Source organism: Trichechus manatus, unplaced genomic scaffold (genome assembly GCF_000243295.1).
Source record: "Trichechus manatus latirostris isolate Lorelei unplaced genomic scaffold, TriManLat1.0 scaffold00002, whole genome shotgun sequence".
Lineage (NCBI taxonomy): Eukaryota > Metazoa > Chordata > Mammalia > Sirenia > Trichechidae > Trichechus > Trichechus manatus.
Genome location: NW_004443938.1, coordinates 31,423,109 through 31,438,751, shown reverse-complemented (window position 1 = coordinate 31,438,751; position 15,643 = coordinate 31,423,109).

The following is a 15,643-nucleotide window of genomic DNA, read 5'->3' as shown; positions in this document are numbered from 1 at the left end:
GACATTATGCTGAGTGAAATAAGTCAATCACAAAAGGACAAATATTGTATGAGACCTCTATTGTAAAAACTCGTGAAAAAGTTTACACACAAAAAGTAACAAACTTTGTTGGTTACAAGGGATGAAGGGGTGGGGAGAATACTAAATAGATAATAGATAAGTGGTATCTTTGGTGAAGGGTGAGAGAGTACACAATACAGGGGAAACCAGCACAACTTGTACAAGGAAGGGTCATGGAAGCTCCATAGACACATCCAAATTCCCTGAGGGACTGAATTGCTGGGCGGAGGGCTGTGGGTCCCATGGTCTTGGGAACATCTAGCTCAATTGGCATAATACAGTTTATAAACACAGTGTTCTACATTCTATCTTGGTGAGTAACATCTGTGGTCTTAAAAGCCTGTGAGCAGCCATCTAAGAGACTCCACTGGTCTCACCCCTTCGGAACAAGTTAGAATGAGAAGAACAGGATACAAGGAAAAGATTAGTCCAAAGGGCTAATGGACCACAACTACCAAGGCCTCCACCAAACTGAGTCCAGTGTAGCTAGATGGTGCCTGGCTACCACCACTGACTGCTCTGACAGGGATCACAACAGAGGTTTCTGGACACAGCTGGAGAAGGATGTAGAACAAAATTCTAACACACACAAAAAAAGAGCAGATTTACTGGCCTGAAAGAGACTGGAGAAACCCCGAGAGTATGGCCCCCAGACACCCTTTTAGCTCAGTGTTGAAGTCACTTCCAATGTTCACCATTCAGCTGGGAGTTGGACAGCCCCATAAAACAAAACGGGACTAATGAGGCACAGCAGTCCAGGGACAAGGACTAGAAGGCAGAAGGGGACAGGAAAGCTGGTGATAGGGAACTCAAGTTTGAGTAAGGACAGTGTTGATGTGTAGTGAGGTTGTTAACCATTGTCATAGGGCAACATGTGTACTAACTGTTTAATGAAAATCTATTTTGTTCTGTAAAACTTCATCTAAAGTGAGAATAGCAGCACAACTGGAAGAATGTAATCGAAGTCACTGAGTTGTGTGTGTAGAAATTTTTGAAATGGTGTATCTTTGGCTACGTATATTTTCACCAAAAATATAAATAAAAAAGGGTGAAGAAGGGAGAGTGTTGACATGTCATGAGGGTTGTTAACCAATGTCATAAAACAATATGTATACTGAAACTATTTGTTCTGTAAACCTTCACCTAAAGTACAATTAAAAAAAGAGTTAAAAAAATCAAGTCTCGAGTTGCAATATTGAAGGATTCTACAGAGAAAATATTAAAGGACGTGGGAAGTATCAAAAGAATATGGAAGAAATACACATTGTCACTATATCAAAATGAATTGGTCGACTTTCAACCATTTCAGAAGGTAGCGTATGAATAGGAACCAATGGTACTGAAAGAAGAAGTCCAAGCTGCACTGAAGGCATTGGTGAAAAACAAGGCTCTAGGATCTGATGGAATACCAATTGAGATGTTTCAACAAATGGATGCAGCACTGGAAGTGCTCACTCATATATGCCAAGAAATTTGGAAGACAGCTACCTGGCCAGTGGACTGGAAGAGATCCACATTTTTGCATAATCCCGAGAAAGGTGATACATCTGAATTTATTGGAAATTATAGAACAATATCGTTAATATAACATGTTAGTAAAATTTGGCTGAAGATCATTTAAATGCTGCTGCATCAGTATATCAACACGTAACTGCCAGAAATTCAAACCAGGTTCAGAAGGGGATGTGGAACCAGGGGTATCGTTACTGATGTTAGATGGATCATGGCTGAAAGTAGAGAATACCAGAAAAATGTTTACCTGTGTTTTCCTGACTATCCAAAGTCATTTGACTGCTTGGATCCTAACAAATTATGGATAACATTGTGAAGAATAGGAATTCCAGAACACTTAATTTTTCTTATAAGAAACCTGTACACAGATAAAGAGGCAGTTGTTCAAACAGACCAAGGGGATACTGCATGGTTTAAAGTCAGGAAAGGTGCAGATCAGGGTTGTATCCTTTCACCATGCCTATTCAATATGAATGCTGAGCAAATAATCCAAGAAGCTGGACTATATGAAGAAGAACGGGACATCATGACTGGAGGAAGATTAATTAACAACCTGTGTTATGCAGATGGCACAACCTTGTTTGCTGAATAATGAAGAGGACTTGAAGCACTTACTGCTGAAGATCAAAGACTACAGTCTTCTGTATGTACTACACTTCAACATAAAGAAAACAAAAATCCTCAGAAATGAACCAATAAGCAACATCATGATAAATGGAGAAAAGATTGAAGTTGTCAAGGATTTCATTTTACTTGAATCCACAGTCAACACCCATGGAAGCAGCAGTTAAGAAATCAAAAGACTCATTGCACTGAGCAAATCTGCTGCAAAAGTCCTCTTTAAAGTGTTAAAAATCACAGATGTCACCTTGAAGACTAAGGTGCGCCTGACCCAAGCCATGGTGTTTTCAATAGCCTCATATTAATGCAAAAGCTGAACGATGAATAAGGAAGATTGAAGAATTGATGCCTTTGAATTGTGGTTTTGGCAAAGAATATTGAATATACCATGGGCTGCCAGAAGAATGAACAAAATCTGTCTTGGAGGAAGTACAACCAGAATGCTCCTTAGAAGCAAGAATAGCAAGACTATGTATCATGTACTTTGGACGTGTTATCAGGGAGGACCAGTCCCTGGAGAATGACATCATCTTTGGTAATTAGAGGGTCAGCAAAGAGAGGGAGACCCTTAGTGAGATAGATTGGCACCGTGGCCGCAACGATGGGCTCAAACAGAGCAAGGATTGTGAGGATGGAGCATGACCGGGCAGTGTTTCGTTCTGTTGATTATAGGGTCGCTACGAGTAGGAACAGATTCTATGGCACCTAACAACAACAATAGTGAATGTAAACTTTGTTTCTTTAGAAACTGGAAAAAAAAAATAGATTTCTAGATACAACCATAAATTTCTTCACAACTTTGTTTGATTACAATAAATTACTTCTAAGTTTCATTAATACGTGAATAGCTCTGGGTTAGAGTGGATCTACAGTGCAAAAGCTTGCTTTTCCTTCTCTACTCTCTTCCAGGAAATAGGAGTCATAAACTTATTTTGTTTTTATTTTACTGTTGTACTTTTAGTGAAAGTTTATAATTCAAGTTAGTCTCTCATACAAAAATTTGTACGTACCTTGTTATGTGACCCTAATTGCTCTCCCTATACTGTGACAGCACACTCCTCGTTTCCACCCCTGATTTCCTGTGTCCATTCAAATGGCTCTGACCCTCTCTGCCTTCTCATCTCACCTCCGGACAGGAGCTGCCCATTTAGACTCATGTATCTACTTGAGCTAAGAAGCACGCTCTTCACAAGTATCATTTTATGTCCCATAGTCCAGTCTAATCTTTGTCTGAAGAGTTGGCCTCGGGAAAAGTTTTAGTTCTGGGTTGACAGAGAGTCCCGGGGCCATGCTTTCTGAGGTTCCTCCAGTCTCAGTCAGACTATTAAGTCTTGTCTTTTTACTAGAATTTGAGTTCTGCACCTCACTTTTCTCATACTCCATCAGGATCTCTGTTTTGTGTTCCTGTCAGGACAGTCATTGGTGGCACCATCCAGTTCTTCTGGTCTCAGGCTGATGCAGTCTCCAGTTTATGTGGCCCTTTCTGTCTCTTGGGATAATACTTTCCTTGTGACTTTGGTGTTCTTCATTCTCCATTACTCAGGTGGGTTGGGACCAATTGATGCATCTTAGATGGCTGCTTGCAAGCTTTTAAGACCCCAGATGCCACTCACCAGAGTAGGATGCAGAACATTTTCTTAATAAACTTTGTTATGCAAATTGACCTAGATGTCCCCTGAAAACATGGTCCCTAGACCCCTGCCCCTGCTACTCTGTCCCTTGAAGTGTTTGGTTGTATTCAGGAAACTTCTTAGCTTTGGTTTAGTCCAGTTGTGCTGACTTCTCCGGTAGTATGTGCTGTCCTTCCCTTCACCTAAGATAATTCTTGTCTACTATCTAGTTAGTGAATAACCCTCTCCCTCCCTCCCCACAGGTGTCATAAACTTTAGAGTAAAATACATTGTTTGCTTCCAAGTTTACTGAATGCACGTAATAATAAATTTTCAAAAATTAATTTTAGAATATTTTAATAAGGCAGTCAGATTTTTATACATTTCTCTGATGACCTGAAGTTTTGTTTCAAAATTAAAGACACTGTATAAACTAGTATCATGAATTTACAGTGACCTTCAGTTGCTCATATACAATTTCAAGTTTAAGCTGAAAAAAATTAGAGCAAGTCCACGAGAGCCAAAGTACAACCTAGAATATATCCCCCCTGAATTTACAGACCATCTGAAGAATAGATTTGACACATTGAACACTAATGACTGAAGACCAGGAAAGTTGTGGAATGGTATCAAGGACATCATACATGAGGAGAGCAAGAGGTCATTAAAAAAGACAGGAAAGAAAGAAAAACCAAAGTGGATGTCAGAAGAGACTCTGAAACTTGCTCTTGAACGTCGAGTAGCTAAAGCAAAAGGAAGAAATGATAAAGTAAAAGGGTGGCTTGAAAAGACAAAGTAAACTATTGTAATGTTATGTTCAAAGACTTGGAGTTAGAAAACCAAAAGGGGATAACACGTTCAGCGTTTCTCAAGCTGAAAGAGCTGAAGAAAAAAAATTCAAGCCTCGATTTGCAATAGTGAAGGATTCTACAGAGAAAATATTAAATAACACAGGAAGCATCAAAAGAAGTTGGAAGGAATACACAGAATCACTATACCAAAAGTAATTGGTTGACGTTCAACCATTTCAGGAGGTAACATATGATTAGGTAACATATGATCAGTACCAATGATACTGAAGGAAGAGGTCTAAGCTGCACTGAAGGCATTGGCAAAAAACAAAGCTCCAGGAATTGACAGAATACCAACTGAGATGTTTCAACAAATGGATGCAGCACTAGAAGTGCTCACTCGTTTATGCCAAGAAATTTGGAAGACATCCATCTGGCCAATGGACTGGAAGACATCCATATTTATGCCTATTCCAAAAAAAGGTGATGCAACAGAATGCAGAAATTATCGAACATTATCATTAATATCACATGCAAATAAAATTTGGCCGAAAATCATTAAAAAGTGGCTGCAGCAGTACATCGACAGGAAGCTTCCAGAAATTCAAGCTGGATTCAGAAGAGGATGTAGAAGGAGGACTGTCATTGCTGATGCCACATGAATCCTGGCTGAAAGCAGAGAATTCCTCAAAGACAATTACCTGTGTTTTCTTGAGTATGCAAGGGTATTTGACTGTGTGGATCATAACAAATAATGGACAACATTACAAAGAATGGAAATTCCAGAACACGTGATTGTGCTCATGAGAAACCTGTACATAGATCAAGAGGCAGTTGTTGGAACAGAGCAAGGGGATACTGCGTGGTTTAAAGTCAGAAAAGGTGTGTGTCAGGGTTGTATCTTTTCACTATACTTATTAAATCTGTATGCTGAGCAAATAATCTAAGAAGCTGGATTGTATGAAGAACAGGGCATCAGCATTGGGGGAAGACTCATTAACAACCTGCGTTATGCAGATGGCACAATGTTGCTTACTGAAAGTGAAGAGGATTTGAAGCACTTGCTGATGAAGTTCAAAGACTACAGCCTTCTCTTTGGACTACACCTCAACATAAAGAAAGTAAAAATCCCTACAACTGGACCAATAAGCAACATCATGATAAAGGAAGAAAAGATTGAAGTTGTCAAGAATTTCATTTTACTTGGATCCACAATCAACATCCATGGAAGTAGCAGTCAAAAAATCAAAAGACTCATTGCACTGGGCAAATTTGCTTCAACAGACCTCTTTAAAGTGTTAAAAAGCAAAGAGTTCACCTTGAAGACTAAGGTGTGCCTGACTCAAGCCATGGTATTTTCAGTCGCCTCATATGCATGTGGAAGCTGAACGATGAATAAGAAAGACCAAAGGAGAACTAACACTTTTGAATTATGATGTTGGCTGAGGAAATTGAATATACCATGGACTGCCAAAAGAACAAACAAATCTGTCTTGGAAGAAGTACAACCAGAATGTTCCTTAGAAGCAAGTATGGTGAGACTAAGTTTCACATTCTCTGGACACGTTATCAGGATGGATCAGTCCCTGTAGAAGGACATTATGCTTAGTAAAGTAGATGGTCGTGACAAAGTGGAAGGCCCTCAGTGAAATGGATTGACATAGTGGCTAAAACAATGGGCTCAAGCATAGTGATTCTGAGCATGGAACAGGACAAAGCAGTCTTTTGTCCCATTGTACACTGCGTTGCTTTGATTTGGAACTGACTAGATGACACCCAACAACAACAACATAGTCAAGCCTATTCTGAGTAGTTTAGGTTTTAAAATGATCATGTAAGGAATTCCTGGGAAAATCTGAAAGTTTAACTTTACTATTCCTGCTGCCTCATGGTTTTGTGGAAGCTGAAGTATTTTCTTCATGTTTTAGAATGATGAGGGTAGATTACCTAACTTAGGGGTAGCAATTTATAACCACTTCACAAAATTCATGAAAATATAGGAAATTCTACTCTGATTTAGCAACATGTAAGCTCAAGAGAGGGGAAGAATATTGAACGAAGGATCAGATGGATTTGATTCTAGTTCTTTCAGTTGTGACCTTGAAAAAGTTGTCAAACCTCATCTATAAAATAAGTTAGTAGTACTTGGTAATAATTGCAGGTTTCCTCTAACCCTGATATTCACTAAGTAAGGTATATTATATTTATGTCTGTATAGAGGCATTCCCTTTATATTTATCACAAGCCACTGCAGCATTACGTTTTCATACTATAATTTGTTACAATATGGTTTCACCAACTCTGAAAAACAAATATTATGTTTTGAATAGTTTCAATCTTTGAATAAAATTCAGATTTGTTTTCAAAATATGGGTAGATAACTAGTGTAGACAAATATGACTCGTGAGTCAGAATCAATTTGGCCGCACAGAAGAGCACAACAACAGACAAATATGATAGACGTATTAAAGAGCAAATATAATGTTGAGCTTAGAGTTTGATTTCCCAATTCTAATATTTGCATTTTGGATAAGTTTAAAAGGAAAGTTACACTTACTAAATTTTAGTTACCTCATATTATTTAAATCTAGATTTTGCCATTATAGCTATATTTCATTTATAAAAATAATAAATTTGGATTAGTGGAGAAGAGAAATCTCTCACTTTTCCTAAACATACGTTTTGGAGGATAAAATACAGAGTGGTCTATATATGGTCTAGGATGCTTTGGAAAAGCTGTGGGAACTCCTTTGAGTTTTTTCAGTGGGACAGTCAAGCTGACTCCTAGATCATAGGGGAAACAAAGACTCTAATTGTTCTTGCAAACAGAGGTGCACATAGCCACAAGACTTCGCTGAAAATAATATCCTGCTTTGTTGTTTGAGACCTCCCTCATATTCTCTAAGCTCTGTCATATGATCACCAGAATGCTGAATGAGTTAGGCATGCCATTTGGCTCTTGATTTAGGCCAATTACTTGTACTCTAAAGAGGGCAGAGATAGACAGCTGAACATAAGGGGGACCCCAGCCACACAATAGACAGAACGCGTCCTTAGTTTGGGGAACAGAGGGACTTGTTAACAGATGAAAACTGGTGGTGAATGGGAAGCTTAGAAAAATATCTAGCTAAGATTCCTCACTCTGGTGTTTTCTGCAGTTTCTATTGTATCCTGTTTTCTGCATAACCAAGTGACCTCTAAACCTTGTAAATAGCACACAAAACTTTTCTCCATCTTCTCTGGATAGATGACTATTATCCTTTCATCTTGAAAGGTCATGGGGTATCGGTTAAGAAGTACACCACTTTGCTTTGAGTGTCCTCTCTGTTTGAAGTGATTTGTGTGTTTGCTTTATAAATGGTGGCCTGTCCCCAAACAAATGGAAAATTAGTCATCTTTTGCCTATAAATCATAGATGTTTTGACATGAAAATAAGCTAAATACACAGGATTGAAATATTTCAGAATGTATATTTTAGGAATTCAACAGAGCATTAAGGATGTTAGATTATTATACTGTATAATGATAGAGCATATTAGAATTACAAGATTATTATACTGTGTAATGATAGAGTGGACATACAGTATTAATTTAACAGCATGACACAAAATTAATATTTAGATGAAAGTAACATGTGCCTAATTTTGTGTTTAACATTCTGTGAAAGTATACTGCTTAAGCAATATCTAGTCTTTGCCAAGGCCTCTCAAATACAATATCATGTTTAAGGAAAAAGTGGAAAACAATATAAAACTATTTTATATTTGTTTTCAATATAGAGATTGTCCTATGATGTCATATTTTAAATCTTAAACTTTTCAACATTGAGAAAGTATAGATACACGAGGCTTCAATGTGGGAAGATGAAGGCTGAGGAAGGTTATGTCTGAAACTTGAACTCAGGAAAGTTATGGATAATTGAGTATGAATGGTCCTGTTTAAAGAATTTTAGAATTATAATGCTAGGGCATAATCATTGGAGTATGTAATTTTAGGAAAAATGAAATTAGTTAACTATTATTTGTGCTTGGTAAGCTCCTATGTAATACTTTTAGGGAATGCGTTTCCTAAAGACATATTAGAAAAAAAAAATATGTGTATATATATATATATATATAAAGTTTGTCTTAAGTTACTAGTGGATATAAGATGTTAATGGTTGATTACTGTCTTAGTTATCTAGTGCTGCTGTAACAGAAATCTCACAAGTGGATGGTTTTAACAAAGAGAAATTTATTCTCTCACAGTCTAGTAAGCTAGAAGTCCAAATCTAGGGCAGCAGCTCCAGGCGAAGGCTTTCTCTCTGTGTTGGCTCTGGAGAAAGATCCTTGTCATCAATCTTTCTCTTTTCTAGGAGCTTCTCAGCACAGGGACCCTGGGTCCAAAGGAGGCACTATTCCCCTGGCTCTTGTTTCTTGGTGATATGAGGTCCCCCTATGTCTTTGCTTGCTTCTCTCTTTTATATCTCAAAAAATATTGACTTAAGACACAACCTAATTTTGTAGATTGAGTCCTGCCTCATTACATAACTGCTGATAATCCCACCTCATTAACATTGTAGAGATAGGATTTACAACACATAGGAAAATCACATCAGATGACAAAATGGTGGAAAATCAAACAATACTGGGAATCATGGACTAGCCAAATTAAAACATGATTTTGAGGGACAAAATTCAGACCATAATAATTAGTTTTTGGAACATGGGAATTCTTTATCAATATCATTAAAGCTTTGCAGCAGTGGAAATAGATTCATATTGAAAAAACACTTCTCTCAGTGGTGAACTGTACCTGGGTAGCTGGTTACAAATGAAAACTTAGTCTATGATCGACAATAATTCTTGTACTCTGGGCACATAAACACAGCTCTTTTTGACCCTAACTACTATTTACAGAGTTCTCAACTATTTGCAATAAAGTGAAGTACTATAGGTTTACAAAAAACCTGTTACCATCGAGTCGATGCTGACTTATAGTGACCCTATAGGACAGAGTAGAACTGCCCCATAGGGTTTTCAAGGAACAGCTGGTGAATTCAAACCACCGACCTTTTGGTTAGCAACGGAGCTCTTAATCACTATGCCACCAGGGCTCCTATGAACTTAGTACTGTGAGTACTGTAAACATAATTTTATTACAAATATAATAAATGGGTTGAACTTGATCTCATGAATTGAGAGGTTCTGTTACAAATTTCTACTCTGAATAATATTACTTTGGATATTAAGAATGGAAACAATATAAACTTCAAAGGAAGCAACAGGTGAAAATCCTCTTTTACATTTTTCCCAATGGATACTCTTTGTATATTCATTTTACAACAGCGCTAAATAAGATCATTTTTGAAACATGTTGCAGACACAATAGCCAACCTCAAGTCCATTTACTTCATTGGTTCATACTCACCTATGACCAAACTATCTTTTTGTTCCCTAACTTCTTTTAAAGTCTAGCAGGTTGATATGCAGCATGAAAAAAGAAAGTAAACTGAAAGTAAAGAGCACTGGGCAATGAGTCAGATGACCTGATTCCTGTTTATCTTCTGACCAATTGAATTGAACTCTTTGAGTCTGTTTCTCCATCTCCATAACAGAGGCATAATAGCAGACATGCCATTGACATGTGAAAATATTTGGAGACAAGTGGAGAATTTGAAAGTTCTTTGTACTCCTTTTTTTTTTTTTTTGCAAAATGACAATTTGATTGATGAGTGTCTTGAGAGGCAGGGAGAATAATGGAGTAACTCCATGTCTCAGAGCATACCCAGATGTAGGTACAACCAACCCTTTCTTCCCCAATCACTCTCCAGTCTTCAGCCGTGCAGCATCACTGAGATGCAGGTACTCCTTGTTTTTCATCCAAGATCTCTCCAGATGCTAATAGTCTAAATACTATGCTACCAGAGAACATCTCTCCATGGAATTACCTGCATCTCCCTTCTCCATCAGACAAGGTTGGTCAATAAGGTTTGCTTAGAGAGAATGTGTATACTGCTGATTTGTAGAAGTAGAAATTTTTTTATTTCAATCCCTAAATAATCATTATTTCCTACAATCTGCGTAGATAATTAGCAGTTGCACTTATGTATGCTTACAGGAAAAATGAATATTTTAAAAATGCAATTTATCAAATGGATTCATTTTATGTGGCCATTTTTATCACTGATTTTTTTAAACAAATATAGATATATTTTAAAATGTCCACCTGTGTTTATTACATAAAGGTGTAGAGATTCTAGAAATGAGTGGTGACTGGGAAATCACTGCATTCTACCTTACAGCAAATGCCATCCCCTAAGGCCAACGCCTTATATAAATGCATATGCATTGTAAGACACTCACTGGTATCATTGTTTTAAGATTTAAAGACACTAAATGGTTATGATACCTCAAATGTTCTGGTTATATGACTTGATAGTTATTGAATATAATTATTTATATGTCCTTTAATTGGTAATTCGCAGAAAAGAAAAATAACTACTAAGGGAAATGTTAGTTTTTTTTTTTTTTTTCCCCTCTGAAGGAATCCAGGAGAAAAATAAGGTTATTAATTCTTTAATTATTTTGTACTTAGGATCCTGAATGTTACTGTAACTGAATAACGCAATTTGTAGTTCTGTGAAAATAGTATATCATTTGATAAACATTTTCCCCCCAAATTTTTATTTTCTTCAACAACCCCTGAAGTGTTTTCATTACAAGCAAGTGTGGTTTTAAGCCAATCAAAAAAAGAATGCTTCACACTAAAATTATGCCCTATATTCACTATCATGCATAATTTAAACCCAAAAGTAAAATTTGATTCTCTAGAAGATCTAGCCTTGCCATGAAATTTAAATCAGCCAATTAAAACCTTCCAAACATGTACCTAAGTTGTAGAAAATGAGCATATAAAACTTATATCGCAAGACATAAGAAAGGGGAGGAGGGAAAAGACAGCAAGCTTTAAAAAAATAATATTTTAGCCAACATAAAGAAGCAAAGTGAAAAAAGTGGCTTAATAAGTAGAAATGAATCATGATGTAGATGGAAAAGTCAAATGGAAAGACACAAATTAGGAATATGTAATGATAAATACTAAAATGAACAAAAGGATGTAAATGTCCTATTTGTAAAAATAATAATTGGAGACTGTCTGCCAAGTAGAAAATGAAATAAATTTAAGTGAACACTCATTTAATATTTCTATATTTTAATGCCTTCTTAGAGTGTTTTTCTTCTTTTATTTTCTCCCAGAGTCTGCCACTCAACATCAGACTTCAGTGTTGACTATCTATTGACAATGCCCTCAGCCAGTGAAACCCCGTTAGATTGAAACATTCTATCCATGGAATAAAGTTACTGACTGACGCTTAGGGCACAACGTTGTTTTGTTTTTGTTTTTGTTTTTGTTTTTTGCAGCTTACCAATTCTGCTATTTTTTTCCAAAGGGACTTTTAATGGGGTCATGTGCGTGAGAGAAAAAGAATTCAAACATTCTTTTGCTTTCAGTCCTAAAGGTTTATTTCTTAATTTTGTAAATTTCAAAAGTTTTCACATCCCTAGGAGTACGCTATTTCAGCTTTCTAAATGAGGTCTTTAGAATTTTAGGCAATGAGTTTGGGGGAGAGAAATACAGGAGAGACAAGAAAAGAAAACTATTTAGTTTCAATAAAATCTTTTAAAGAGTTGTTTCTAAAAGTTCAGTTCCCAATATAGTCCACAAAGTCATTTTTTCCCCTTCTTGGTTTCAGTATGAGAGAATAAACAGACAAACCCAACTTCTCAACTCTTTAGTGGTCCACTGGGATTTGGGTAACACATAGAGAGGATAATACTGAGAAGTAACAGCTAACTTCAAGTATGTTTGTTCTCAAGGTAGTCGCAGAATTTATTTTCACTGAGCTGCGGAATTACTAATATATCCCTGGTGTAGCAGAATGCTGAAATTAAAATGAGAATTGCAGAAAATAATTGAAAGGAAGTAAGTAAGGTATGTGAGAGTGTGTGTGTGTAGATGTGTATTTTGTGTATATTTATTAATTTTTAAATAACTGAAATCTGAAATAACCAATGATACTGAATAGTTAAGATTCCTGTAATACTAGATGAGCTAGCTAACATGAATCTCCTTCCCCATCCTCCAAAGGAAGAGAAAATTTCCATCTTTTAAACTGTTGCAGAGCATAATATATTCTGGAAATTTTATATAATTTTTACATTCTCCCAAAATCCTGATACCAAAACCAAGCAAAAACAGAAAATGAAAATTAAATTCCAGTCCAACTTTTTTTCATGAACCTTAATGCAAACAAAACGCTAAATAAATTAAATAGCCTGCATATTAACAGAATAATGCATTATATGTTGTTGTTTTTAGGTGCCCTCGAGTCAGGTCCGAATCACAGCGACACTACGTACAACAGAACAAAACACTGCTTGTCCTGCCCCATTCTCACAATCGTTGTTATGCTTGAGCCCATTCTTGCGGCCACTGTGTCAATCCATCTCCTTGAGGGTCTTCCTCTTTTTTGCTGATCCTCTACTTTACCAAGAATGATGTCCTTCTTGAGGGACTGATCCCTCCTGATAATTTGTCTGTCCAAAATATGTGAGACCAACTTTCGCCATCCTTGCTTCAAAGGAGTGTTAAGAATGTACTTCTTCCAGGACATATTTGTTCCTTCTTTTGACAGTCCATGGTATATTCGTTATTCTTTACCAACACCATAATTCAAAGGTGTCAATTCTTCTTGGGTCTTCCTTATTCATAGTCCAGTTTTCTCATGCATAGGAGGTGACTGAAAACACCATGGCTTGGATCAGGTGCACCTTAGTCTTCAAGGTGAACTCTTTGCTTTTTAACACTTTAAAGAGGTCTTTTGCAGCAGATTTGCCCAATGCAATGCATCATTTGATTTCTTGACTGCTGCTTCCATAGGTGTTATTTGTTGATCCAAGTAAAATGAAATTCTTGACAACTTCAGTCTTTTCTTCACTGATTATGATCTTGCTTATTGGTCCAGTTATGAGTATTTTTGTTTTCCTTATGTTGAGGTGTAATCTATACTAAAAGTTGTAGTTGTTAATATTCATCAGTAAGTGCTTCAAGTCCTCTTCGCTTTCAGCAAGCAAGGTTGTGTCATCTGCATAAGGCAGGTTGTTAATAAGTCTCCAATCCTGACGCCCCATTTTTCTTCATATAGTCCAGCTTCTCTGATTATTTGCTCAGCATACAGATTGAATAGGTATAGTAAAAGGATACTATCCTGACACACACATTTCCTGACTTTAAATCATGCAGTATCTGCTTGTTCTGTTCGAATAACTGCCTCTTGATCTATGTACAGGTTCCTCATGAGCATAATTAACCATTCTGGAATTCCCATACTTTGCAAGGTTGTCAATAATTTGTTATGAACCACACAGTAGAATGCTTTTGCATAGTCAATAAAACACAGGTAAACATCTTTACGGTATTCTCTGCTCTCAGCCGGGATCCATCTGACATCAGTAATGATACTCATTATTCCACATTCACTTCTGAATCCAGCTTGAATTTCTGGCAGTTCCCCGTCAATGTACTGCTGCAGCCACTTTTGAATGATCTTCAGCAAAATTTTACTTGCGGCAGTTCCGGCAAAATGGCACTCTAGGCAGAAGCCCCACGCCTTCCCTCCACAGAAAAGATCCGAAAAACTAAGCCGAACAGAGAATACAACAATGCTGAAACCATAAAACATCAAATGAAGAGATAAAGAACTCATCCAAGCACCAAATGGAGTGAGAAAACTGACAGAGAATGGAGAGCGAGGAGAGATTCATGCAGAGGTCCCCTACCAGCTAACACTGTGTGGATCCACCATCTTGGACTCCTATTGGAGACCAGCAAATGGGGGTACGAGAAAGTAGCCTCACGGAGCGTCCAGCGGGAGACAAAACAACCGGTAATTTGTGGTGTGTGCTTTCCCACCCCCCACCCCTCTTCAGCCCGGCTCGGGCTCCTCTGCCTCCTGCAGCCATGGTCTCTTGACCCGGAAGTGCCGGCTGCTTTGATTCCACACACCCAAGCGGGCGGCTCTCTGGGTGCCATTTGTTGGCTGCTAGTGTTGCTTTTCTTTTTCTGCTTCCTTTGATTTCTCATTTGCCTCTCACCACCTTCCCCTCCTTTCACTCAAGTGCCTGGTTCCATGCGTCAACTTTGCTTCTTCCTGAGGGGCTGCAGAGCGCCGGCAATTTGTGATATACGCCTTCCCACTCTCCACACTTCTTCACCCACACTCGGCCTCCTCTGCTTCCCGTGGACACAGTCTCTTGTCCAGAAACAACAGTCCACACTAGCTGGCTCTCTGAGTGCCATTTGTTGGCTGTTGGTGTTGCTTTTTTTTTTTTTTCTGCTTCTTTTGATTTCTTACTTGCCTCTTGCCACCTCCCCCTCCTTTCGCTTGAGTGCCTGGCTCCGTGCGTCATCTTTGCTTCTTCCTGAGGGGCTGCGGAGCTCCATTCAGGTGTGGAGCTGCTTCCCGGTCTGGGCTACCGCTCTGGTGGGATCCCGGGGCTTCTGTTCATTTGCTCGCTTTGACTTCTTTGTTTTCTTTTCCTTTACTTGAGTTGGGAGCCCTTTCTGGCCAGGCAGAGCTGCGTGGCAAGGAACTCCCCTTCAGCTTCCACAGAGGTGCAGAGGGATCCCTGAGAGCATTTCTTTTTTTGTTGGTTTTTATTTTTTTCTGTTTTTTGAGGGGCCATTTCTTGTTCTTTTTTTTTTTTTAATTTGTTTTGTTTTCTTTTCCCTTTTTGTCTTTCTTCATTGCTCAGTTTCTCATCTCTCTAATCTTCCTTCTTTCTGATCCCTGAATACCAGACGTTGTATACCTCTATGCCTTCTAGACAGGCTGTACTGCAACACCTGAGAGCGACTTCTCCAGACCCATAGCTGCATCGGTGGGGTCCCTGGGAACTTTACGGTTCTTTACCCTTTCTGATTTTTATTTATTCATTCTTTTCTTCCTCTTCCCCTTTCTGTTTTTCTCCATTTCATAGTCTCTCATCTCTCCATTCCAATGGCAAG